General features: G+C 45.3%; 41 non-coding genes and 1 pseudogene across 41 annotated transcripts; all 42 read left to right on the plus strand.

Annotated features, from left to right (window-relative positions):
- The first annotated feature begins 15 nt into the window (after positions 1–15).
- Positions 16–134, plus strand: LOC134110186 (5S ribosomal RNA). The gene has a single exon (XR_009943580.1). It is a non-coding gene; the product is annotated as a 5S ribosomal RNA (ribosomal RNA).
- Positions 135–473: 339 nt separating this feature from the next.
- LOC134109819 (5S ribosomal RNA) lies at positions 474–592 on the plus strand. Its single transcript, XR_009943214.1, has one exon. It is a non-coding gene; the product is annotated as a 5S ribosomal RNA (ribosomal RNA).
- A 344-nt stretch (positions 593–936) lies between these two features.
- LOC134110139 (5S ribosomal RNA) lies at positions 937–1,055 on the plus strand. Its single transcript, XR_009943533.1, has one exon. It is a non-coding gene; the product is annotated as a 5S ribosomal RNA (ribosomal RNA).
- Positions 1,056–1,400: 345 nt separating this feature from the next.
- LOC134110207 (5S ribosomal RNA) lies at positions 1,401–1,519 on the plus strand (annotated as a pseudogene).
- Positions 1,520–1,864: 345 nt separating this feature from the next.
- Positions 1,865–1,983, plus strand: LOC134110187 (5S ribosomal RNA). Its single transcript, XR_009943581.1, has one exon. It is a non-coding gene; the product is annotated as a 5S ribosomal RNA (ribosomal RNA).
- A 339-nt stretch (positions 1,984–2,322) lies between these two features.
- On the plus strand, positions 2,323–2,441 carry LOC134109820 (5S ribosomal RNA). The gene has a single exon (XR_009943215.1). It is a non-coding gene; the product is annotated as a 5S ribosomal RNA (ribosomal RNA).
- Positions 2,442–2,786: 345 nt separating this feature from the next.
- LOC134110431 (5S ribosomal RNA) lies at positions 2,787–2,905 on the plus strand. The gene has a single exon (XR_009943816.1). It is a non-coding gene; the product is annotated as a 5S ribosomal RNA (ribosomal RNA).
- A 339-nt stretch (positions 2,906–3,244) lies between these two features.
- Positions 3,245–3,363, plus strand: LOC134109789 (5S ribosomal RNA). Its single transcript, XR_009943184.1, has one exon. It is a non-coding gene; the product is annotated as a 5S ribosomal RNA (ribosomal RNA).
- Positions 3,364–3,707: 344 nt separating this feature from the next.
- On the plus strand, positions 3,708–3,826 carry LOC134110162 (5S ribosomal RNA). The gene has a single exon (XR_009943556.1). It is a non-coding gene; the product is annotated as a 5S ribosomal RNA (ribosomal RNA).
- Positions 3,827–4,165: 339 nt separating this feature from the next.
- LOC134110052 (5S ribosomal RNA) lies at positions 4,166–4,284 on the plus strand. Its single transcript, XR_009943446.1, has one exon. It is a non-coding gene; the product is annotated as a 5S ribosomal RNA (ribosomal RNA).
- A 344-nt stretch (positions 4,285–4,628) lies between these two features.
- On the plus strand, positions 4,629–4,747 carry LOC134110195 (5S ribosomal RNA). Its single transcript, XR_009943589.1, has one exon. It is a non-coding gene; the product is annotated as a 5S ribosomal RNA (ribosomal RNA).
- Positions 4,748–5,086: 339 nt separating this feature from the next.
- LOC134110663 (5S ribosomal RNA) lies at positions 5,087–5,205 on the plus strand. The gene has a single exon (XR_009944048.1). It is a non-coding gene; the product is annotated as a 5S ribosomal RNA (ribosomal RNA).
- A 339-nt stretch (positions 5,206–5,544) lies between these two features.
- Positions 5,545–5,663, plus strand: LOC134110432 (5S ribosomal RNA). Its single transcript, XR_009943817.1, has one exon. It is a non-coding gene; the product is annotated as a 5S ribosomal RNA (ribosomal RNA).
- A 344-nt stretch (positions 5,664–6,007) lies between these two features.
- Positions 6,008–6,126, plus strand: LOC134109956 (5S ribosomal RNA). The gene has a single exon (XR_009943351.1). It is a non-coding gene; the product is annotated as a 5S ribosomal RNA (ribosomal RNA).
- A 339-nt stretch (positions 6,127–6,465) lies between these two features.
- LOC134110053 (5S ribosomal RNA) lies at positions 6,466–6,584 on the plus strand. The gene has a single exon (XR_009943447.1). It is a non-coding gene; the product is annotated as a 5S ribosomal RNA (ribosomal RNA).
- Positions 6,585–6,928: 344 nt separating this feature from the next.
- LOC134110188 (5S ribosomal RNA) lies at positions 6,929–7,047 on the plus strand. Its single transcript, XR_009943582.1, has one exon. It is a non-coding gene; the product is annotated as a 5S ribosomal RNA (ribosomal RNA).
- A 339-nt stretch (positions 7,048–7,386) lies between these two features.
- On the plus strand, positions 7,387–7,505 carry LOC134109821 (5S ribosomal RNA). The gene has a single exon (XR_009943216.1). It is a non-coding gene; the product is annotated as a 5S ribosomal RNA (ribosomal RNA).
- A 345-nt stretch (positions 7,506–7,850) lies between these two features.
- On the plus strand, positions 7,851–7,969 carry LOC134110664 (5S ribosomal RNA). Its single transcript, XR_009944049.1, has one exon. It is a non-coding gene; the product is annotated as a 5S ribosomal RNA (ribosomal RNA).
- A 339-nt stretch (positions 7,970–8,308) lies between these two features.
- Positions 8,309–8,427, plus strand: LOC134110433 (5S ribosomal RNA). Its single transcript, XR_009943818.1, has one exon. It is a non-coding gene; the product is annotated as a 5S ribosomal RNA (ribosomal RNA).
- Positions 8,428–8,771: 344 nt separating this feature from the next.
- On the plus strand, positions 8,772–8,890 carry LOC134109957 (5S ribosomal RNA). Its single transcript, XR_009943352.1, has one exon. It is a non-coding gene; the product is annotated as a 5S ribosomal RNA (ribosomal RNA).
- A 339-nt stretch (positions 8,891–9,229) lies between these two features.
- Positions 9,230–9,348, plus strand: LOC134110054 (5S ribosomal RNA). The gene has a single exon (XR_009943448.1). It is a non-coding gene; the product is annotated as a 5S ribosomal RNA (ribosomal RNA).
- Positions 9,349–9,692: 344 nt separating this feature from the next.
- Positions 9,693–9,811, plus strand: LOC134110189 (5S ribosomal RNA). The gene has a single exon (XR_009943583.1). It is a non-coding gene; the product is annotated as a 5S ribosomal RNA (ribosomal RNA).
- A 339-nt stretch (positions 9,812–10,150) lies between these two features.
- LOC134109822 (5S ribosomal RNA) lies at positions 10,151–10,269 on the plus strand. The gene has a single exon (XR_009943217.1). It is a non-coding gene; the product is annotated as a 5S ribosomal RNA (ribosomal RNA).
- A 344-nt stretch (positions 10,270–10,613) lies between these two features.
- On the plus strand, positions 10,614–10,732 carry LOC134110140 (5S ribosomal RNA). The gene has a single exon (XR_009943534.1). It is a non-coding gene; the product is annotated as a 5S ribosomal RNA (ribosomal RNA).
- A 345-nt stretch (positions 10,733–11,077) lies between these two features.
- LOC134110190 (5S ribosomal RNA) lies at positions 11,078–11,196 on the plus strand. The gene has a single exon (XR_009943584.1). It is a non-coding gene; the product is annotated as a 5S ribosomal RNA (ribosomal RNA).
- A 339-nt stretch (positions 11,197–11,535) lies between these two features.
- LOC134110046 (5S ribosomal RNA) lies at positions 11,536–11,654 on the plus strand. Its single transcript, XR_009943440.1, has one exon. It is a non-coding gene; the product is annotated as a 5S ribosomal RNA (ribosomal RNA).
- A 344-nt stretch (positions 11,655–11,998) lies between these two features.
- On the plus strand, positions 11,999–12,117 carry LOC134110163 (5S ribosomal RNA). Its single transcript, XR_009943557.1, has one exon. It is a non-coding gene; the product is annotated as a 5S ribosomal RNA (ribosomal RNA).
- Positions 12,118–12,456: 339 nt separating this feature from the next.
- LOC134110055 (5S ribosomal RNA) lies at positions 12,457–12,575 on the plus strand. Its single transcript, XR_009943449.1, has one exon. It is a non-coding gene; the product is annotated as a 5S ribosomal RNA (ribosomal RNA).
- Positions 12,576–12,919: 344 nt separating this feature from the next.
- Positions 12,920–13,038, plus strand: LOC134110196 (5S ribosomal RNA). The gene has a single exon (XR_009943590.1). It is a non-coding gene; the product is annotated as a 5S ribosomal RNA (ribosomal RNA).
- Positions 13,039–13,377: 339 nt separating this feature from the next.
- Positions 13,378–13,496, plus strand: LOC134109787 (5S ribosomal RNA). Its single transcript, XR_009943182.1, has one exon. It is a non-coding gene; the product is annotated as a 5S ribosomal RNA (ribosomal RNA).
- A 339-nt stretch (positions 13,497–13,835) lies between these two features.
- On the plus strand, positions 13,836–13,954 carry LOC134110434 (5S ribosomal RNA). The gene has a single exon (XR_009943819.1). It is a non-coding gene; the product is annotated as a 5S ribosomal RNA (ribosomal RNA).
- A 344-nt stretch (positions 13,955–14,298) lies between these two features.
- LOC134109959 (5S ribosomal RNA) lies at positions 14,299–14,417 on the plus strand. Its single transcript, XR_009943354.1, has one exon. It is a non-coding gene; the product is annotated as a 5S ribosomal RNA (ribosomal RNA).
- A 339-nt stretch (positions 14,418–14,756) lies between these two features.
- Positions 14,757–14,875, plus strand: LOC134110056 (5S ribosomal RNA). Its single transcript, XR_009943450.1, has one exon. It is a non-coding gene; the product is annotated as a 5S ribosomal RNA (ribosomal RNA).
- Positions 14,876–15,220: 345 nt separating this feature from the next.
- On the plus strand, positions 15,221–15,339 carry LOC134109788 (5S ribosomal RNA). Its single transcript, XR_009943183.1, has one exon. It is a non-coding gene; the product is annotated as a 5S ribosomal RNA (ribosomal RNA).
- A 339-nt stretch (positions 15,340–15,678) lies between these two features.
- LOC134110435 (5S ribosomal RNA) lies at positions 15,679–15,797 on the plus strand. Its single transcript, XR_009943820.1, has one exon. It is a non-coding gene; the product is annotated as a 5S ribosomal RNA (ribosomal RNA).
- A 344-nt stretch (positions 15,798–16,141) lies between these two features.
- Positions 16,142–16,260, plus strand: LOC134109960 (5S ribosomal RNA). The gene has a single exon (XR_009943355.1). It is a non-coding gene; the product is annotated as a 5S ribosomal RNA (ribosomal RNA).
- Positions 16,261–16,599: 339 nt separating this feature from the next.
- Positions 16,600–16,718, plus strand: LOC134110057 (5S ribosomal RNA). Its single transcript, XR_009943451.1, has one exon. It is a non-coding gene; the product is annotated as a 5S ribosomal RNA (ribosomal RNA).
- Positions 16,719–17,062: 344 nt separating this feature from the next.
- LOC134110191 (5S ribosomal RNA) lies at positions 17,063–17,181 on the plus strand. The gene has a single exon (XR_009943585.1). It is a non-coding gene; the product is annotated as a 5S ribosomal RNA (ribosomal RNA).
- Positions 17,182–17,520: 339 nt separating this feature from the next.
- Positions 17,521–17,639, plus strand: LOC134109823 (5S ribosomal RNA). The gene has a single exon (XR_009943218.1). It is a non-coding gene; the product is annotated as a 5S ribosomal RNA (ribosomal RNA).
- A 345-nt stretch (positions 17,640–17,984) lies between these two features.
- LOC134110436 (5S ribosomal RNA) lies at positions 17,985–18,103 on the plus strand. Its single transcript, XR_009943821.1, has one exon. It is a non-coding gene; the product is annotated as a 5S ribosomal RNA (ribosomal RNA).
- Positions 18,104–18,442: 339 nt separating this feature from the next.
- LOC134110438 (5S ribosomal RNA) lies at positions 18,443–18,561 on the plus strand. Its single transcript, XR_009943823.1, has one exon. It is a non-coding gene; the product is annotated as a 5S ribosomal RNA (ribosomal RNA).
- Positions 18,562–18,905: 344 nt separating this feature from the next.
- Positions 18,906–19,024, plus strand: LOC134109961 (5S ribosomal RNA). The gene has a single exon (XR_009943356.1). It is a non-coding gene; the product is annotated as a 5S ribosomal RNA (ribosomal RNA).
- The last annotated feature ends 201 nt before the right edge of the window (positions 19,025–19,225 follow it).

The raw sequence follows: 19,225 nt of genomic DNA on the forward strand, positions 1-19,225 counted from the left end.
AAAAGATGAAAAGCAGCTTACGTCCATACCTCTCTGGTTCCGCCCGATCTCGTCTGTTCTCGGAAGCTAAGCAGAGCAGGGCCTGGTTAGTACCTGGATGGAAGACCGCCTGGGAATCCCAGGTGCCGTAAGCTTTTTCACTTCTCTCTCTGAAAGCCGCCCAGCGCCGTAAATTGTACACCTACACAATTGTAAAAAAAAATTCACATTGTAGAAGAGATGCAATAGGAAGAAGATGAAAGGTGGCTTACGTCCGTACCATCGTCAGGCCATTTGAGGTGGCGGGGACTGCAATGGCCATTCACCGATTGGCTGGGACCCCTGGGCGGGTCTTCTCTAGTCCATCCAATTTTCGGCATGGGATGTCACAGCCTTCTTTGCATACCCTTATTTAACCCACACAAAGATGCCAACGGCAGGCGTGTCATAATTCATTGACGCATTATAAAGGATTAGGAAAAAGATAAAAAGCAGCTTACGGCCATACCTCTCTGGTTCCGCCCGATCTCGTCTGATCTCGGAAGCTAAGCAGAGCAGGGCCTGGTTAGTACCTGGATGGAAGACCGCCTGGGAATCTCAGGTGCCGTAAGCTTTTTCACTTCTCTCTCCGAAAGCCGCCGAGCGCCGCAGATTGTACACCTGTTTTAACGTTGGATATGAAAGGAAATTAGACAATATTATCCAAAATGATTCCGTTTCATGATTGCTAAATTAGTGTTGGTCAACATTTACGATTGGCATACTGTTGTTTGTAATTTAGCCGTTGAAATACAGGTGCTAACCCAACATGTTAGAATTGCCAGTGAAGAAAAGTAAAGTTACCTTCAGGCTTTAGGAACCTCTCTTGCCAATGCTAAGAACTGCTTCAATTTTAGAAAAAGAAACTTCTGATTATCTTTGACACGTTTTAAAGGATTAGGAAAAAGATGAAAAGCAGCTTACAGCCATACCTCTCTGGTTCCGCCCGATCTCGTCTGATCTCGGAAGCTAAGCAGAGCAGGGCCTGGTTAGTACCTGGATGGAAGACCGCCTGGGAATCTCAGGTGCCGTAAGCTTTTTCACTTCTCTCTCCGAAAGCCGCCGAGCGCCGCAGATTGTACACCTGTTTTAACGTTGGATATGAAAGGAAATTAGACAATATTATCCAAAATGATTCCGTTTCATGATTGCTAAATTAGTGTTGATCAACATTTAACAATTGGCATACTTTTGTTTGTAATTTAGCCGTTGAAATACAGGTGCTAACCCAACATGTTAGAATTGCCAGTGAAGAAAAGTAAAGTTACCTTCAGGCTTTAGGAACCTCTCTTGCCAATGCTAAGAACTGCTTCAATTTTAGAAAAAGAAACTTCTGATTATCTTTGACACGTTTTAAAGGATTAGGAAAAAGATGAAAAGCAGCTCACGTCCATACCTCTCTGGTTCCGCCCGATCTCGTCTGTTCTCGGAAGCTAAGCAGAGCAGGGCCTGGTTAGTACCTGGATGGAAGACCGCCTGGGAATCCCAGGTGCCGTAAGCTTTTTCACTTCTCTCTCCGAAAGCCGCCGAGCGCCGCAGATTGTACACCTGTTTTAACGTTGGATATGAAAGGAAATTAGACAATATTATCCAAAATGATTCCGTTTCATGATTGCTAAATTAGTGTTGATCAACATTTAACAATTGGCATACTTTTGTTTGTAATTTAGCCGTTGAAATACAGGTGCTAACCCAACATGTTAGAATTGCCAGTGAAGAAAAGTAAAGTTACCTTCAGGCTTTAGGAACCTCTCTTGCCAATGCTAAGAACTGCTTCAATTTTAGAAAAGGAAACTTCTGATTATCTTTGACACGTTTTAAAGGATTAGGAAAAAGATGAAAAGCAGCTTACGTCCATACCTCTCTGGTTCCGCCCGATCTCGTCTGTTCTCGGAAGCTAAGCAGAGCAGGGCCTGGTTAGTACCTGGATGGAAGACCGCCTGGGAATCCCAGGTGCCGTAAGCTTTTTCACTTCTCTCTCTGAAAGCCGCCCAGCGCCGTAAATTGTACACCTACACAATTGTAAAAAAAAATTCACATTGTAGAAGAGATGCAATAGGAAGAAGATGAAAGGTGGCTTACGTCCGTACCATCGTCAGGCCATTTGAGGTGGCGGGGACTGCAATGGCCATTCACCGATTGGCTGGGACCCCTGGGCGGGTCTTCTCTAGTCCATCCAATTTTCGGCATGGGATGTCACAGCCTTCTTTGCATACCCTTATTTAACCCACACAAAGATGCCAACGGCAGGCGTGTCATAATTCATTGACGCATTATAAAGGATTAGGAAAAAGATAAAAAGCAGCTTACGGCCATACCTCTCTGGTTCCGCCCGATCTCGTCTGATCTCGGAAGCTAAGCAGAGCAGGGCCTGGTTAGTACCTGGATGGAAGACCGCCTGGGAATCTCAGGTGCCGTAAGCTTTTTCACTTCTCTCTCCGAAAGCCGCCGAGCGCCGCAGATTGTACACCTGTTTTAACGTTGGATATGAAAGGAAATTAGACAATATTATCCAAAATGATTCCGTTTCATGATTGCTAAATTAGTGTTGATCAACATTTAACAATTGGCATACTTTTGTTTGTAATTTAGCCGTTGAAATACAGGTGCTAACCAAACATGTTAGATTTACCAGTGAAGAAAAGTAAAGTTCCCTTTAGGTTTTAGGAACCTCTCTTGCCAATGCTAAGAACTGCTTCAATTTTAGAAAAAGAAACTTCTGATTATCTTTGACACGTTTTAAAGGATTAGGAAAAAGATGAAAAGCAGCTTACGGCCATACCTCTCTGGTTCCGCCCGATCTCGTCTGATCTCGGAAGCTAAGCAGAGCAGGGCCTGGTTAGTACCTGGATGGAAGACCGCCTGGGAATCCCAGGTGCCGTAAGCTTTTTAACTTCTCTCTCTGAAAGCCGCCCAGCGCCGTAGATTGTACACCTACACAATTGTAAAAAAAAAATCACATTGTAGAAGAGATGCAATAGGAAGAAGATGAAAGGTGGCTTACGTCCATACCATCGTCAGGCCATTTGAGGTGGCGGGGACTGCAATGGCCATTCACCGATTGGCTGGGACTCCTGGGCGGGTCTTCTCTAGTCCATCCAATTTTCGGCATGGGATGTCACAGCCTTCTTTGCATACCCTTATTTAACCCACACAAAGATGCCAACGGCAGGCGTGTCATAATTCATTGACGCATTATAAAGGATTAGGAAAAAGATAAAAAGCAGCTTACGGCCATACCTCTCTGGTTCCGCCCGATCTCGTCTGATCTCGGAAGCTAAGCAGAGCAGGGCCTGGTTAGTACCTGGATGGAAGACCGCGTGGGAATCCCAGGTGCCGTAAGCTTTTTCACTTCTCTCTCCGAAAGCCGCCGAGCGCCGCAGATTGTACACCTGTTTTAACGTTGGATATGAAAAGAAATTAGACAATATTATCCAAAATGATTCCGTTTCATGATTGCTAAATTAGTGTTGGTCAACATTTACGATTGGCATACTGTTGTTTGTAATTTAGCCGTTGAAATACAGGTGCTAACCCAACATGTTAGAATTGCCAGTGAAGAAAAGTAAAGTTACCTTCAGGCTTTAGGAACCTCTCTTGCCAATGCTAAGAACTGCTTCAATTTTAGAAAAAGAAACTTCTGATTATCTTTGACACGTTTTAAAGGATTAGGAAAAAGATGAAAAGCAGCTTACGTCCATACCTCTCTGGTTCCGCCCGATCTCGTCTGATCTCGGAAGCTAAGCAGAGCAGGGCCTGGTTAGTACCTGGATGGAAGACCGCCTTGGAATCCCAGGTGCCGTAAGCTTTTTCACTTCTCTCTCTGAAAGCCGCCCAGCGCCGTAGATTGTACACCTACACAATTGTAAAAAAAAATTCACATTGTAGAAGAGATGCAATAGGAAGAAGATGAAAGGTGGCTTACGTCCATACCATCGTCAGGCCATTTGAGGTGGCGGGGACTGCAATGGCCATTCACCGATTTGCTGGGACTACTGGGCGGGTCTTCTCTAGTCCATCCAATTTTCGGCATGGGATGTCACAGCCTTCTTTGCATACCCTTATTTAACCCACACAAAGATGCCAACGGCAGACGTGTCATAATTCATTGACGCATTATAAAGGATTAGGAAAAAGATAAAAAGCAGCTTACGGCCATACCTCTCTGGTTCCGCCCAATCTCGTCTGATCTCGGAAGCTAAGCAGAGCAGGGCCTGGTTAGTACCTGGATGGAAGACCGCCTGGGAATCCCAGGTGCCGTAAGCTTTTTCACTTCTCTCTCCGAAAGCCGCCGAGCGCCGCAGATTGTACACCTGTTTTAACGTTGGATATGAAAGGAAATTAGACAATATTATCCAAAATGATTCCGTTTCATGATTGCTAAATTAGTGTTGGTCAACATTTACGATTGGCATACTGTTGTTTGTAATTTAGCCGTTGAAATACAGGTGCTAACCCAACATGTTAGAATTGCCAGTGAAGAAAAGTAAAGTTACCTTCAGGCTTTAGGAACCTCTCTTGCCAATGCTAAGAACTGCTTCAATTTTAGAAAAAGAAACTTCTGATTATCTTTGACACGTTTTAAAGGATTAGGAAAAAGATGAAAAGCAGCTTACGTCCATACCTCTCTGGTTCCGCCCGATCTCGTCTGTTCTCGGAAGCTAAGCAGAGCAGGGCCTGGTTAGTACCTGGATGGAAGACCGCCTGGGAACCCCAGGTGCCGTAAGCTTTTTCACTTCTCTCTCTGAAAGCCGCCCAGCGCCGTAGATTGTACACCTACACAATTGTAAAAAAAATTTCACATTGTAGAAGAGATGCAATAGGAAGAAGATGAAAGGTGGCTTACGTCCGTACCATCGTCAGGCCATTTGAGGTGGCGGGGACTGCAATGGCCATTCACCGATTGGCTGGGACTCCTGGGCGGGTCTTCTCTAGTCCATCCAATTTTCGGCTTGGGATGTCACAGCCTTCTTTGCATACCCTTATTTAACCCACACAAAGATGCCAACGGCTGGCGTGTCATAATTCATTGACGCATTATAAAGGATTAGGAAAAAGATAAAAAGCAGCTTACGGCCATACCTCTCTGGTTCCGCCCGATCTCGTCTGATCTCGGAAGCTAAGCAGAGCAGGGCCTGGTTAGTACCTGGATGGAAGACCGCCTGGGAACCCCAGGTGCCGTAAGCTTTTTCACTTCTCTCTCTGAAAGCCGCCCAGCGCCGTAGATTGTACACCTACACAATTGTAAAAAAAATTTCACATTGTAGAAGAGATGCAATAGGAAGAAGATGAAAGGTGGCTTACGTCCGTACCATCGTCAGGCCATTTGAGGTGGCGGGGACTGCAATGGCCATTCACCGATTGGCTGGGACCCCTGGGCGGGTCTTCTCTAGTCCATCCAATTTTCGGCATGGGATGTCACAGCCTTCTTTGCATACCCTTATTTAACCCACACAAAGATGCCAACGGCAGGCGTGTCATAATTCATTGACGCATTATAAAGGATTAGGAAAAAGATAAAAAGCAGCTTACGGCCATACCTCTCTGGTTCCGCCCGATCTCGTCTGATCTCGGAAGCTAAGCAGAGCAGGGCCTGGTTAGTACCTGGATGGAAGACCGCCTGGGAATCCCAGGTGCCGTAAGCTTTTTCACTTCTCTCTCCGAAAGCCGCCGAGCGCCGCAGATTGTACACCTGTTTTAACGTTGGATATGAAAAGAAATTAGACAATATTATCCAAAATGATTCCGTTTCATGATTGCTAAATTAGTGTTGGTCAACATTTACGATTGGCATACTGTTGTTTGTAATTTAGCCGTTGAAATACAGGTGCTAACCCAACATGTTAGAATTGCCAGTGAAGAAAAGTAAAGTTACCTTCAGGCTTTAGGAACCTCTCTTGCCAATGCTAAGAACTGCTTCAATTTTAGAAAAAGAAACTTCTGATTATCTTTGACACGTTTTAAAGGATTAGGAAAAAGATGAAAAGCAGCTTACGTCCATACCTCTCTGGTTCCGCCCGATCTCGTCTGATCTCGGAAGCTAAGCAGAGCAGGGCCTGGTTAGTACCTGGATGGAAGACCGCCTGGGAATCCCAGGTGCCGTAAGCTTTTTCACTTCTCTCTCTGAAAGCCGCCCAGCGCCGTAGATTGTACACCTACACAATTGTAAAAAAAAATTCACATTGTAGAAGAGATGCAATAGGAAGAAGATGAAAGGTGGCTTACGTCCATACCATCGTCAGGCCATTTGAGGTGGCGGGGACTGCAATGGCCATTCACCGATTTGCTGGGACTCCTGGGCGGGTCTTCTCTAGTCCATCCAATTTTCGGCATGGGATGTCACAGCCTTCTTTGCATACCCTTATTTAACCCACACAAAGATGCCAACGGCAGGCGTGTCATAATTCATTGACGCATTATAAAGGATTAGGAAAAAGATAAAAAGCAGCTTACGGCCATACCTCTCTGGTTCCGCCCAATCTCGTCTGATCTCGGAAGCTAAGCAGAGCAGGGCCTGGTTAGTACCTGGATGGAAGACCGCCTGGGAATCCCAGGTGCCGTAAGCTTTTTCACTTCTCTCTCCGAAAGCCGCCGAGCGCCGCAGATTGTACACCTGTTTTAACGTTGGATATGAAAGGAAATTAGACAATATTATCCAAAATGATTCCGTTTCATGATTGCTAAATTAGTGTTGGTCAACATTTACGATTGGCATACTGTTGTTTGTAATTTAGCCGTTGAAATACAGGTGCTAACCCAACATGTTAGAATTGCCAGTGAAGAAAAGTAAAGTTACCTTCCGGCTTTAGGAACCTCTCTTGCCAATGCTAAGAACTGCTTCAATTTTAGAAAAAGAAACTTCTGATTATCTTTGACACGTTTTAAAGGATTAGGAAAAAGATGAAAAGCAGCTTACGTCCATACCTCTCTGGTTCCGCCCGATCTCGTCTGTTCTCGGAAGCTAAGCAGAGCAGGGCCTGGTTAGTACCTGGATGGAAGACCGCCTGGGAATCCCAGGTGCCGTAAGCTTTTTCACTTCTCTCTCTGAAAGCCGCCCAGCGCCGTAAATTGTACACCTACACAATTGTAAAAAAAAATTCACATTGTAGAAGAGATGCAATAGGAAGAAGATGAAAGGTGGCTTACGTCCGTACCATCGTCAGGCCATTTGAGGTGGCGGGGACTGCAATGGCCATTCACCGATTGGCTGGGACCCCTGGGCGGGTCTTCTCTAGTCCATCCAATTTTCGGCATGGGATGTCACAGCCTTCTTTGCATACCCTTATTTAACCCACACAAAGATGCCAACGGCAGGCGTGTCATAATTCATTGACGCATTATAAAGGATTAGGAAAAAGATAAAAAGCAGCTTACGGCCATACCTCTCTGGTTCCGCCCGATCTCGTCTGATCTCGGAAGCTAAGCAGAGCAGGGCCTGGTTAGTACCTGGATGGAAGACCGCCTGGGAATCTCAGGTGCCGTAAGCTTTTTCACTTCTCTCTCCGAAAGCCGCCGAGCGCCGCAGATTGTACACCTGTTTTAACGTTGGATATGAAAGGAAATTAGACAATATTATCCAAAATGATTCCGTTTCATGATTGCTAAATTAGTGTTGATCAACATTTAACAATTGGCATACTTTTGTTTGTAATTTAGCCGTTGAAATACAGGTGCTAACCAAACATGTTAGATTTACCAGTGAAGAAAAGTAAAGTTCCCTTTAGGTTTTAGGAACCTCTCTTGCCAATGCTAAGAACTGCTTCAATTTTAGAAAAAGAAACTTCTGATTATCTTTGACACGTTTTAAAGGATTAGGAAAAAGATGAAAAGCAGCTTACGGCCATACCTCTCTGGTTCCGCCCGATCTCGTCTGATCTCGGAAGCTAAGCAGAGCAGGGCCTGGTTAGTACCTGGATGGAAGACCGCCTGGGAACCCCAGGTGCCGTAAGCTTTTTCACTTCTCTCTCTGAAAGCCGCCCAGCGCCGTAGATTGTACACCTACACAATTGTAAAAAAAATTTCACATTGTAGAAGAGATGCAATAGGAAGAAGATGAAAGGTGGCTTACGTCCGTACCATCGTCAGGCCATTTGAGGTGGCGGGGACTGCAATGGCCATTCACCGATTGGCTGGGACCCCTGGGCGGGTCTTCTCTAGTCCATCCAATTTTCGGCATGGGATGTCACAGCCTTCTTTGCATACCCTTATTTAACCCACACAAAGATGCCAACGGCAGGCGTGTCATAATTCATTGACGCATTATAAAGGATTAGGAAAAAGATAAAAAGCAGCTTACGGCCATACCTCTCTGGTTCCGCCCGATCTCGTCTGATCTCGGAAGCTAAGCAGAGCAGGGCCTGGTTAGTACCTGGATGGAAGACCGCCTGGGAATCCCAGGTGCCGTAAGCTTTTTCACTTCTCTCTCCGAAAGCCGCCGAGCGCCGCAGATTGTACACCTGTTTTAACGTTGGATATGAAAAGAAATTAGACAATATTATCCAAAATGATTCCGTTTCATGATTGCTAAATTAGTGTTGGTCAACATTTACGATTGGCATACTGTTGTTTGTAATTTAGCCGTTGAAATACAGGTGCTAACCCAACATGTTAGAATTGCCAGTGAAGAAAAGTAAAGTTACCTTCAGGCTTTAGGAACCTCTCTTGCCAATGCTAAGAACTGCTTCAATTTTAGAAAAAGAAACTTCTGATTATCTTTGACACGTTTTAAAGGATTAGGAAAAAGATGAAAAGCAGCTTACGTCCATACCTCTCTGGTTCCGCCCGATCTCGTCTGATCTCGGAAGCTAAGCAGAGCAGGGCCTGGTTAGTACCTGGATGGAAGACCGCCTGGGAATCCCAGGTGCCGTAAGCTTTTTCACTTCTCTCTCTGAAAGCCGCCCAGCGCCGTAGATTGTACACCTACACAATTGTAAAAAAAAATTCACATTGTAGAAGAGATGCAATAGGAAGAAGATGAAAGGTGGCTTACGTCCATACCATCGTCAGGCCATTTGAGGTGGCGGGGACTGCAATGGCCATTCACCGATTTGCTGGGACTCCTGGGCGGGTCTTCTCTAGTCCATCCAATTTTCGGCATGGGATGTCACAGCCTTCTTTGCATACCCTTATTTAACCCACACAAAGATGCCAACGGCAGGCGTGTCATAATTCATTGACGCATTATAAAGGATTAGGAAAAAGATAAAAAGCAGCTTACGGCCATACCTCTCTGGTTCCGCCCAATCTCGTCTGATCTCGGAAGCTAAGCAGAGCAGGGCCTGGTTAGTACCTGGATGGAAGACCGCCTGGGAATCCCAGGTGCCGTAAGCTTTTTCACTTCTCTCTCCGAAAGCCGCCGAGCGCCGCAGATTGTACACCTGTTTTAACGTTGGATATGAAAGGAAATTAGACAATATTATCCAAAATGATTCCGTTTCATGATTGCTAAATTAGTGTTGGTCAACATTTACGATTGGCATACTGTTGTTTGTAATTTAGCCGTTGAAATACAGGTGCTAACCCAACATGTTAGAATTGCCAGTGAAGAAAAGTAAAGTTACCTTCCGGCTTTAGGAACCTCTCTTGCCAATGCTAAGAACTGCTTCAATTTTAGAAAAAGAAACTTCTGATTATCTTTGACACGTTTTAAAGGATTAGGAAAAAGATGAAAAGCAGCTTACGTCCATACCTCTCTGGTTCCGCCCGATCTCGTCTGTTCTCGGAAGCTAAGCAGAGCAGGGCCTGGTTAGTACCTGGATGGAAGACCGCCTGGGAATCCCAGGTGCCGTAAGCTTTTTCACTTCTCTCTCTGAAAGCCGCCCAGCGCCGTAAATTGTACACCTACACAATTGTAAAAAAAAATTCACATTGTAGAAGAGATGCAATAGGAAGAAGATGAAAGGTGGCTTACGTCCGTACCATCGTCAGGCCATTTGAGGTGGCGGGGACTGCAATGGCCATTCACCGATTGGCTGGGACCCCTGGGCGGGTCTTCTCTAGTCCATCCAATTTTCGGCATGGGATGTCACAGCCTTCTTTGCATACCCTTATTTAACCCACACAAAGATGCCAACGGCAGGCGTGTCATAATTCATTGACGCATTATAAAGGATTAGGAAAAAGATAAAAAGCAGCTTACGGCCATACCTCTCTGGTTCCGCCCGATCTCGTCTGATCTCGGAAGCTAAGCAGAGCAGGGCCTGGTTAGTACCTGGATGGAAGACCGCCTGGGAATCTCAGGTGCCGTAAGCTTTTTCACTTCTCTCTCCGAAAGCCGCCGAGCGCCGCAGATTGTACACCTGTTTTAACGTTGGATATGAAAGGAAATTAGACAATATTATCCAAAATGATTCCGTTTCATGATTGCTAAATTAGTGTTGGTCAACATTTACGATTGGCATACTGTTGTTTGTAATTTAGCCGTTGAAATACAGGTGCTAACCCAACATGTTAGAATTGCCAGTGAAGAAAAGTAAAGTTACCTTCAGGCTTTAGGAACCTCTCTTGCCAATGCTAAGAACTGCTTCAATTTTAGAAAAAGAAACTTCTGATTATCTTTGACACGTTTTAAAGGATTAGGAAAAAGATGAAAAGCAGCTTACAGCCATACCTCTCTGGTTCCGCCCGATCTCGTCTGATCTCGGAAGCTAAGCAGAGCAGGGCCTGGTTAGTACCTGGATGGAAGACCGCCTGGGAATCTCAGGTGCCGTAAGCTTTTTCACTTCTCTCTCCGAAAGCCGCCGAGCGCCGCAGATTGTACACCTGTTTTAACGTTGGATATGAAAGGAAATTAGACAATATTATCCAAAATGATTCCGTTTCATGATTGCTAAATTAGTGTTGATCAACATTTAACAATTGGCATACTTTTGTTTGTAATTTAGCCGTTGAAATACAGGTGCTAACCCAACATGTTAGAATTGCCAGTGAAGAAAAGTAAAGTTACCTTCAGGCTTTAGGAACCTCTCTTGCCAATGCTAAGAACTGCTTCAATTTTAGAAAAAGAAACTTCTGATTATCTTTGACACGTTTTAAAGGATTAGGAAAAAGATGAAAAGCAGCTTACGTCCATACCTCTCTGGTTCCGCCCGATCTCGTCTGTTCTCGGAAGCTAAGCAGAGCAGGGCCTGGTTAGTACCTGGATGGAAGACCGCCTGGGAATCCCAGGTGCCGTAAGCTTTTTCACTTCTCTCTCTGAAAGCCGCCCAGCGCCGTAAATTGTACACCTACACAATTGTAAAAAAAAATTCACATTGTAGAAGAGATGCAATAGGAAGAAGATGAAAGGTGGCTTACGTCCGTACCATCGTCAGGCCATTTGAGGTGGCGGGGACTGCAATGGCCATTCACCGATTGGCTGGGACCCCTGGGCGGGTCTTCTCTAGTCCATCCAATTTTCGGCATGGGATGTCACAGCCTTCTTTGCATACCCTTATTTAACCCACACAAAGATGCCAACGGCAGGCGTGTCATAATTCATTGACGCATTATAAAGGATTAGGAAAAAGATAAAAAGCAGCTTACGACCATACCTCTCTGGTTCCGCCCGATCTCGTCTGATCTCGGAAGCTAAGCAGAGCAGGGCCTGGTTAGTACCTGGATGGAAGACCGCCTGGGAATCTCAGGTGCCGTAAGCTTTTTCACTTCTCTCTCCGAAAGCCGCCGAGCGCCGCAGATTGTACACCTGTTTTAACGTTGGATATGAAAAGAAATTAGACAATATTATCCAAAATGATTCCGTTTCATGATTGCTAAATTAGTGTTGGTCAACATTTACGATTGGCATACTGTTGTTTGTAATTTAGCCGTTGAAATACAGGTGCTAACCCAACATGTTAGAATTGCCAGTGAAGAAAAGTAAAGTTACCTTCAGGCTTTAGGAACCTCTCTTGCCAATGCTAAGAACTGCTTCAATTTTAGAAAAAGAAACTTCTGATTATCTTTGACACGTTTTAAAGGATTAGGAAAAAGATGAAAAGCAGCTTACGTCCATACCTCTCTGGTTCCGCCCGATCTCGTCTGATCTCGGAAGCTAAGCAGAGCAGGGCCTGGTTAGTACCTGGATGGAAGACCGCCTTGGAATCCCAGGTGCCGTAAGCTTTTTCACTTCTCTCTCTGAAAGCCGCCCAGCGCCGTAGATTGTACACCTACACAATTGTAAAAAAAAATTCACATTGTAGAAGAGATGCAATAGGAAGAAGATGAAAGGTGGCTTACGTCCATACCATCGTCAGGCCATTTGAGGTGGCGGGGACTGCAATGGCCATTCACCGATTTGCTGGGACTACTGGGCGGGTCTTCTCTAGTCCATCCAATTTTCGGCATGGGATGTCACAGCCTTCTTTGCATACCCTTATTTAACCCACACAAAGATGCCAACGGCAGACGTGTCATAATTCATTGACGCATTATAAAGGATTAGGAAAAAGATAAAAAGCAGCTTACGGCCATACCTCTCTGGTTCCGCCCAATCTCGTCTGATCTCGGAAGCTAAGCAGAGCAGGGCCTGGTTAGTACCTGGATGGAAGACCGCCTGGGAATCCCAGGTGCCGTAAGCTTTTTCACTTCTCTCTCCGAAAGCCGCCGAGCGCCGCAGATTGTACACCTGTTTTAACGTTGGATATGAAAGGAAATTAGACAATATTATCCAAAATGATTCCGTTTCATGATTGCTAAATTAGTGTTGGTCAACATTTACGATTGGCATACTGTTGTTTGTAATTTAGCCGTTGAAATACAGGTGCTAACCCAACATGTTAGAATTGCCAGTGAAGAAAAGTAAAGTTACCTTCAGGCTTTAGGAACCTCTCTTGCCAATGCTAAGAACTGCTTCAATTTTAGAAAAAGAAACTTCTGATTATCTTTGACACGTTTTAAAGGATTAGGAAAAAGATGAAAAGCAGCTTACGTCCATACCTCTCTGGTTCCGCCCGATCTCGTCTGTTCTCGGAAGCTAAGCAGAGCAGGGCCTGGTTAGTACCTGGATGGAAGACCGCCTGGGAACCCCAGGTGCCGTAAGCTTTTTCACTTCTCTCTCTGAAAGCCGCCCAGCGCCGTAGATTGTACACCTACACAATTGTAAAAAAAATTTCACATTGTAGAAGAGATGCAATAGGAAGAAGATGAAAGGTGGCTTACGTCCGTACCATCGTCAGGCCATTTGAGGTGGCGGGGACTGCAATGGCCATTCACCGATTGGCTGGGACTCCTGGGCGGGTCTTCTCTAGTCCATCCAATTTTCGGCTTGGGATGTCACAGCCTTCTTTGCATACCCTTATTTAACCCACACAAAGATGCCAACGGCTGGCGTGTCATAATTCATTGACGCATTATAAAGGATTAGGAAAAAGATAAAAAGCAGCTTACGGCCATACCTCTCTGGTTCCGCCCGATCTCGTCTGATCTCGGAAGCTAAGCAGAGCAGGGCCTGGTTAGTACCTGGATGGAAGACCGCCTGGGAACCCCAGGTGCCGTAAGCTTTTTCACTTCTCTCTCTGAAAGCCGCCCAGCGCCGTAGATTGTACACCTACACAATTGTAAAAAAAATTTCACATTGTAGAAGAGATGCAATAGGAAGAAGATGAAAGGTGGCTTACGTCCGTACCATCGTCAGGCCATTTGAGGTGGCGGGGACTGCAATGGCCATTCACCGATTGGCTGGGACCCCTGGGCGGGTCTTCTCTAGTCCATCCAATTTTCGGCATGGGATGTCACAGCCTTCTTTGCATACCCTTATTTAACCCACACAAAGATGCCAACGGCAGGCGTGTCATAATTCATTGACGCATTATAAAGGATTAGGAAAAAGATAAAAAGCAGCTTACGGCCATACCTCTCTGGTTCCGCCCGATCTCGTCTGATCTCGGAAGCTAAGCAGAGCAGGGCCTGGTTAGTACCTGGATGGAAGACCGCCTGGGAATCCCAGGTGCCGTAAGCTTTTTCACTTCTCTCTCCGAAAGCCGCCGAGCGCCGCAGATTGTACACCTGTTTTAACGTTGGATATGAAAAGAAATTAGACAATATTATCCAAAATGATTCCGTTTCATGATTGCTAAATTAGTGTTGGTCAACATTTACGATTGGCATACTGTTGTTTGTAATTTAGCCGTTGAAATACAGGTGCTAACCCAACATGTTAGAATTGCCAGTGAAGAAAAGTAAAGTTACCTTCAGGCTTTAGGAACCTCTCTTGCCAATGCTAAGAACTGCTTCAATTTTAGAAAAAGAAACTTCTGATTATCTTTGACACGTTTTAAAGGATTAGGAAAAAGATGAAAAGCAGCTTACGTCCATACCTCTCTGGTTCCGCCCGATCTCGTCTGATCTCGGAAGCTAAGCAGAGCAGGGCCTGGTTAGTACCTGGATGGAAGACCGCCTGGGAATCCCAGGTGCCGTAAGCTTTTTCACTTCTCTCTCTGAAAGCCGCCCAGCGCCGTAGATTGTACACCTACACAATTGTAAAAAAAAATTCACATTGTAGAAGAGATGCAATAGGAAGAAGATGAAAGGTGGCTTACGTCCATACCATCGTCAGGCCATTTGAGGTGGCGGGGACTGCAATGGCCATTCACCGATTTGCTGGGACTCCTGGGCGGGTCTTCTCTAGTCCATCCAATTTTCGGCATGGGATGTCACAGCCTTCTTTGCATACCCTTATTTAACCCACACAAAGATGCCAACGGCAGGCGTGTCATAATTCATTGACGCATTATAAAGGATTAGGAAAAAGATAAAAAGCAGCTTACGGCCATACCTCTCTGGTTCCGCCCAATCTCGTCTGATCTCGGAAGCTAAGCAGAGCAGGGCCTGGTTAGTACCTGGATGGAAGACCGCCTGGGAATCCCAGGTGCCGTAAGCTTTTTCACTTCTCTCTCCGAAAGCCGCCGAGCGCCGCAGATTGTACACCTGTTTTAACGTTGGATATGAAAGGAAATTAGACAATATTATCCAAAATGATTCCGTTTCATGATTGCTAAATTAGTGTTGATCAACATTTAACAATTGGCATACTTTTGTTTGTAATTTAGCCGTTGAAATACAGGTGCTAACCAAACATGTTAGATTTACCAGTGAAGAAAAGTAAAGTTCCCTTTAGGTTTTAGGAACCTCTCTTGCCAATGCTAAGAACTGCTTCAATTTTAGAAAAAGAAACTTCTGATTATCTTTGACACGTTTTAAAGGATTAGGAAAAAGATGAAAAGCAGCTTACGGCCATACCTCTCTGGTTCCGCCCGATCTCGTCTGATCTCGGAAGCTAAGCAGAGCAGGGCCTGGTTAGTACCTGGATGGAAGACCGCCTGGGAACCCCAGGTGCCGTAAGCTTTTTCACTTCTCTCTCTGAAAGCCGCCCAGCGCCGTAGATTGTACACCTACACAATTGTAAAAAAAATTTCACATTGTAGAAGAGATGCAATAGGAAGAAGATGAAAGGTGGCTTACGTCCGTACCATCGTCAGGCCATTTGAGGTGGCGGGGACTGCAATGGCCATTCACCGATTGGCTGGGACCCCTGGGCGGGTCTTCTCTAGTCCATCCAATTTTCGGCATGGGATGTCACAGCCTTCTTTGCATACCCTTATTTAACCCACACAAAGATGCCAACGGCAGGCGTGTCATAATTCATTGACGCATTATAAAGGATTAGGAAAAAGATAAAAAGCAGCTTACGGCCATACCTCTCTGGTTCCGCCCGATCTCGTCTGATCTCGGAAGCTAAGCAGAGCAGGGCCTGGTTAGTACCTGGATGGAAGACCGCCTGGGAATCCCAGGTGCCGTAAGCTTTTTCACTTCTCTCTCCGAAAGCCGCCGAGCGCCGCAGATTGTACACCTGTTTTAACGTTGGATATGAAAAGAAATTAGACAATATTATCCAAAATGATTCCGTTTCATGATTGCTAAATTAGTGTTGGTCAACATTTACGATTGGCATACTGTTGTTTGTAATTTAGCCGTTGAAATACAGGTGCTAACCCAACATGTTAGAATTGCCAGTGAAGAAAAGTAAAGTTACCTTCAGGCTTTAGGAACCTCTCTTGCCAATGCTAAGAACTGCTTCAATTTTAGAAAAAGAAACTTCTGATTATCTTTGACACGTTTTAAAGGATTAGGAAAAAGATGAAAAGCAGCTTACGTCCATACCTCTCTGGTTCCGCCCGATCTCGTCTGATCTCGGAAGCTAAGCAGAGCAGGGCCTGGTTAGTACCTGGATGGAAGACCGCCTGGGAATCCCAGGTGCCGTAAGCTTTTTCACTTCTCTCTCTGAAAGCCGCCCAGCGCCGTAGATTGTACACCTACACAATTGTAAAAAAAAATTCACATTGTAGAAGAGATGCAATAGGAAGAAGATGAAAGGTGGCTTACGTCCATACCATCGTCAGGCCATTTGAGGTGGCGGGGACTGCAATGGCCATTCACCGATTTGCTGGGACTCCTGGGCGGGTCTTCTCTAGTCCATCCAATTTTCGGCATGGGATGTCACAGCCTTCTTTGCATACCCTTATTTAACCCACACAAAGATGCCAACGGCAGGCGTGTCATAATTCATTGACGCATTATAAAGGATTAGGAAAAAGATAAAAAGCAGCTTACGGCCATACCTCTCTGGTTCCGCCCAATCTCGTCTGATCTCGGAAGCTAAGCAGAGCAGGGCCTGGTTAGTACCTGGATGGAAGACCGCCTGGGAATCCCAGGTGCCGTAAGCTTTTTCACTTCTCTCTCCGAAAGCCGCCGAGCGCCGCAGATTGTACACCTGTTTTAACGTTGGATATGAAAGGAAATTAGACAATATTATCCAAAATGATTCCGTTTCATGATTGCTAAATTAGTGTTGGTCAACATTTACGATTGGCATACTGTTGTTTGTAATTTAGCCGTTGAAATACAGGTGCTAACCCAACATGTTAGAATTGCCAGTGAAGAAAAGTAAAGTTACCTTCCGGCTTTAGGAACCTCTCTTGCCAATGCTAAGAACTGCTTCAATTTTAGAAAAAGAAACTTCTGATTATCTTTGACACGTTTTAAAGGATTAGGAAAAAGATGAAAAGCAGCTTACGTCCATACCTCTCTGGTTCCGCCCGATCTCGTCTGTTCTCGGAAGCTAAGCAGAGCAGGGCCTGGTTAGTACCTGGATGGAAGACCGCCTGGGAATCCCAGGTGCCGTAAGCTTTTTCACTTCTCTCTCTGAAAGCCGCCCAGCGCCGTAAATTGTACACCTACACAATTGTAAAAAAAAATTCACATTGTAGAAGAGATGCAATAGGAAGAAGATGAAAGGTGGCTTACGTCCGTACCATCGTCAGGCCATTTGAGGTGGCGGGGACTGCAATGGCCATTCACCGATTGGCTGGGACCCCTGGGCGGGTCTTCTCTAGTCCATCCAATTTTCGGCATGGGATGTCACAGCCTTCTTTGCATACCCTTATTTAACCCACACAAAGATGCCAACGGCAGGCGTGTCATAATTCATTGACGCATTATAAAGGATTAGGAAAAAGATAAAAAGCAGCTTACGGCCATACCTCTCTGGTTCCGCCCGATCTCGTCTGATCTCGGAAGCTAAGCAGAGCAGGGCCTGGTTAGTACCTGGATGGAAGACCGCCTGGGAATCTCAGGTGCCGTAAGCTTTTTCACTTCTCTCTCCGAAAGCCGCCGAGCGCCGCAGATTGTACACCTGTTTTAACGTTGGATATGAAAGGAAATTAGACAATATTATCCAAAATGATTCCGTTTCATGATTGCTAAATTAGTGTTGATCAACATTTAACAATTGGCATACTTTTGTTTGTAATTTAGCCGTTGAAATACAGGTGCTAACCAAACATGTTAGATTTACCAGTGAAGAAAAGTAAAGTTCCCTTTAGGTTTTAGGAACCTCTCTTGCCAATGCTAAGAACTGCTTCAATTTTAGAAAAAGAAACTTCTGATTATCTTTGACACGTTTTAAAGGATTAGGAAAAAGATGAAAAGCAGCTTACGGCCATACCTCTCTGGTTCCGCCCGATCTCGTCTGATCTCGGAAGCTAAGCAGAGCAGGGCCTGGTTAGTACCTGGATGGAAGACCGCCTGGGAATCCCAGGTGCCGTAAGCTTTTTAACTTCTCTCTCTGAAAGCCGCCCAGCGCCGTAGATTGTACACCTACACAATTGTAAAAAAAAAATCACATTGTAGAAGAGATGCAATAGGAAGAAGATGAAAGGTGGCTTACGTCCATACCATCGTCAGGCCATTTGAGGTGGCGGGGACTGCAATGGCCATTCACCGATTGGCTGGGACTCCTGGGCGGGTCTTCTCTAGTCCATCCAATTTTCGGCATGGGATGTCACAGCCTTCTTTGCATACCCTTATTTAACCCACACAAAGATGCCAACGGCAGGCGTGTCATAATTCATTGACGCATTATAAAGGATTAGGAAAAAGATAAAAAGCAGCTTACGGCCATACCTCTCTGGTTCCGCCCGATCTCGTCTGATCTCGGAAGCTAAGCAGAGCAGGGCCTGGTTAGTACCTGGATGGAAGACCGCCTGGGAATCCCAGGTGCCGTAAGCTTTTTCACTTCTCTCTCCGAAAGCCGCCGAGCGCCGCAGATTGTACACCTGTTTTAACGTTGGATATGAAAAGAAATTAGACAATATTATCCAAAATGATTCCGTTTCATGATTGCTAATTTAGTGTTGGTCAACATTTACGATTGGCATACTGTTGTTTGTAATTTAGCCGTTGAAATACAGGTGCTAACCCAACATGTTAGAATTGCCAGTGAAGAAAAGTAAAGTTACCTTCAGGCTTTAGGAACCTCTCTTGCCAATGCTAAGAACTGCTTCAATTTTAGAAAAAGAAACTTCTGATTATCTTTGACACGTTTTAAAGGATTAGGAAAAAGATGAAAAGCAGCTTACGTCCATACCTCTCTGGTTCCGCCCGATCTCGTCTGATCTCGGAAGCTAAGCAGAGCAGGGCCTGGTTAGTACCTGGATGGAAGACCGCCTGGGAATCCCAGGTGCCGTAAGCTTTTTCACTTCTCTCTCTGAAAGCCGCCCAGCGCCGTAGATTGTACACCTACACAATTGTAAAAAAAAATTCACATTGTAGAAGAGATGCAATAGGAAGAAGATGAAAGGTGGCTTACGTCCATACCATCGTCAGGCCATTTGAGGTGGCGGGGACTGCAATGGCCATTCACCGATTTGCTGGGACTCCTGGGCGGGTCTTC

Source organism: Pungitius pungitius, unplaced genomic scaffold, assembly GCF_949316345.1.
Source record: "Pungitius pungitius unplaced genomic scaffold, fPunPun2.1 scaffold_37, whole genome shotgun sequence".
Lineage (NCBI taxonomy): Eukaryota > Metazoa > Chordata > Actinopteri > Perciformes > Gasterosteidae > Pungitius > Pungitius pungitius.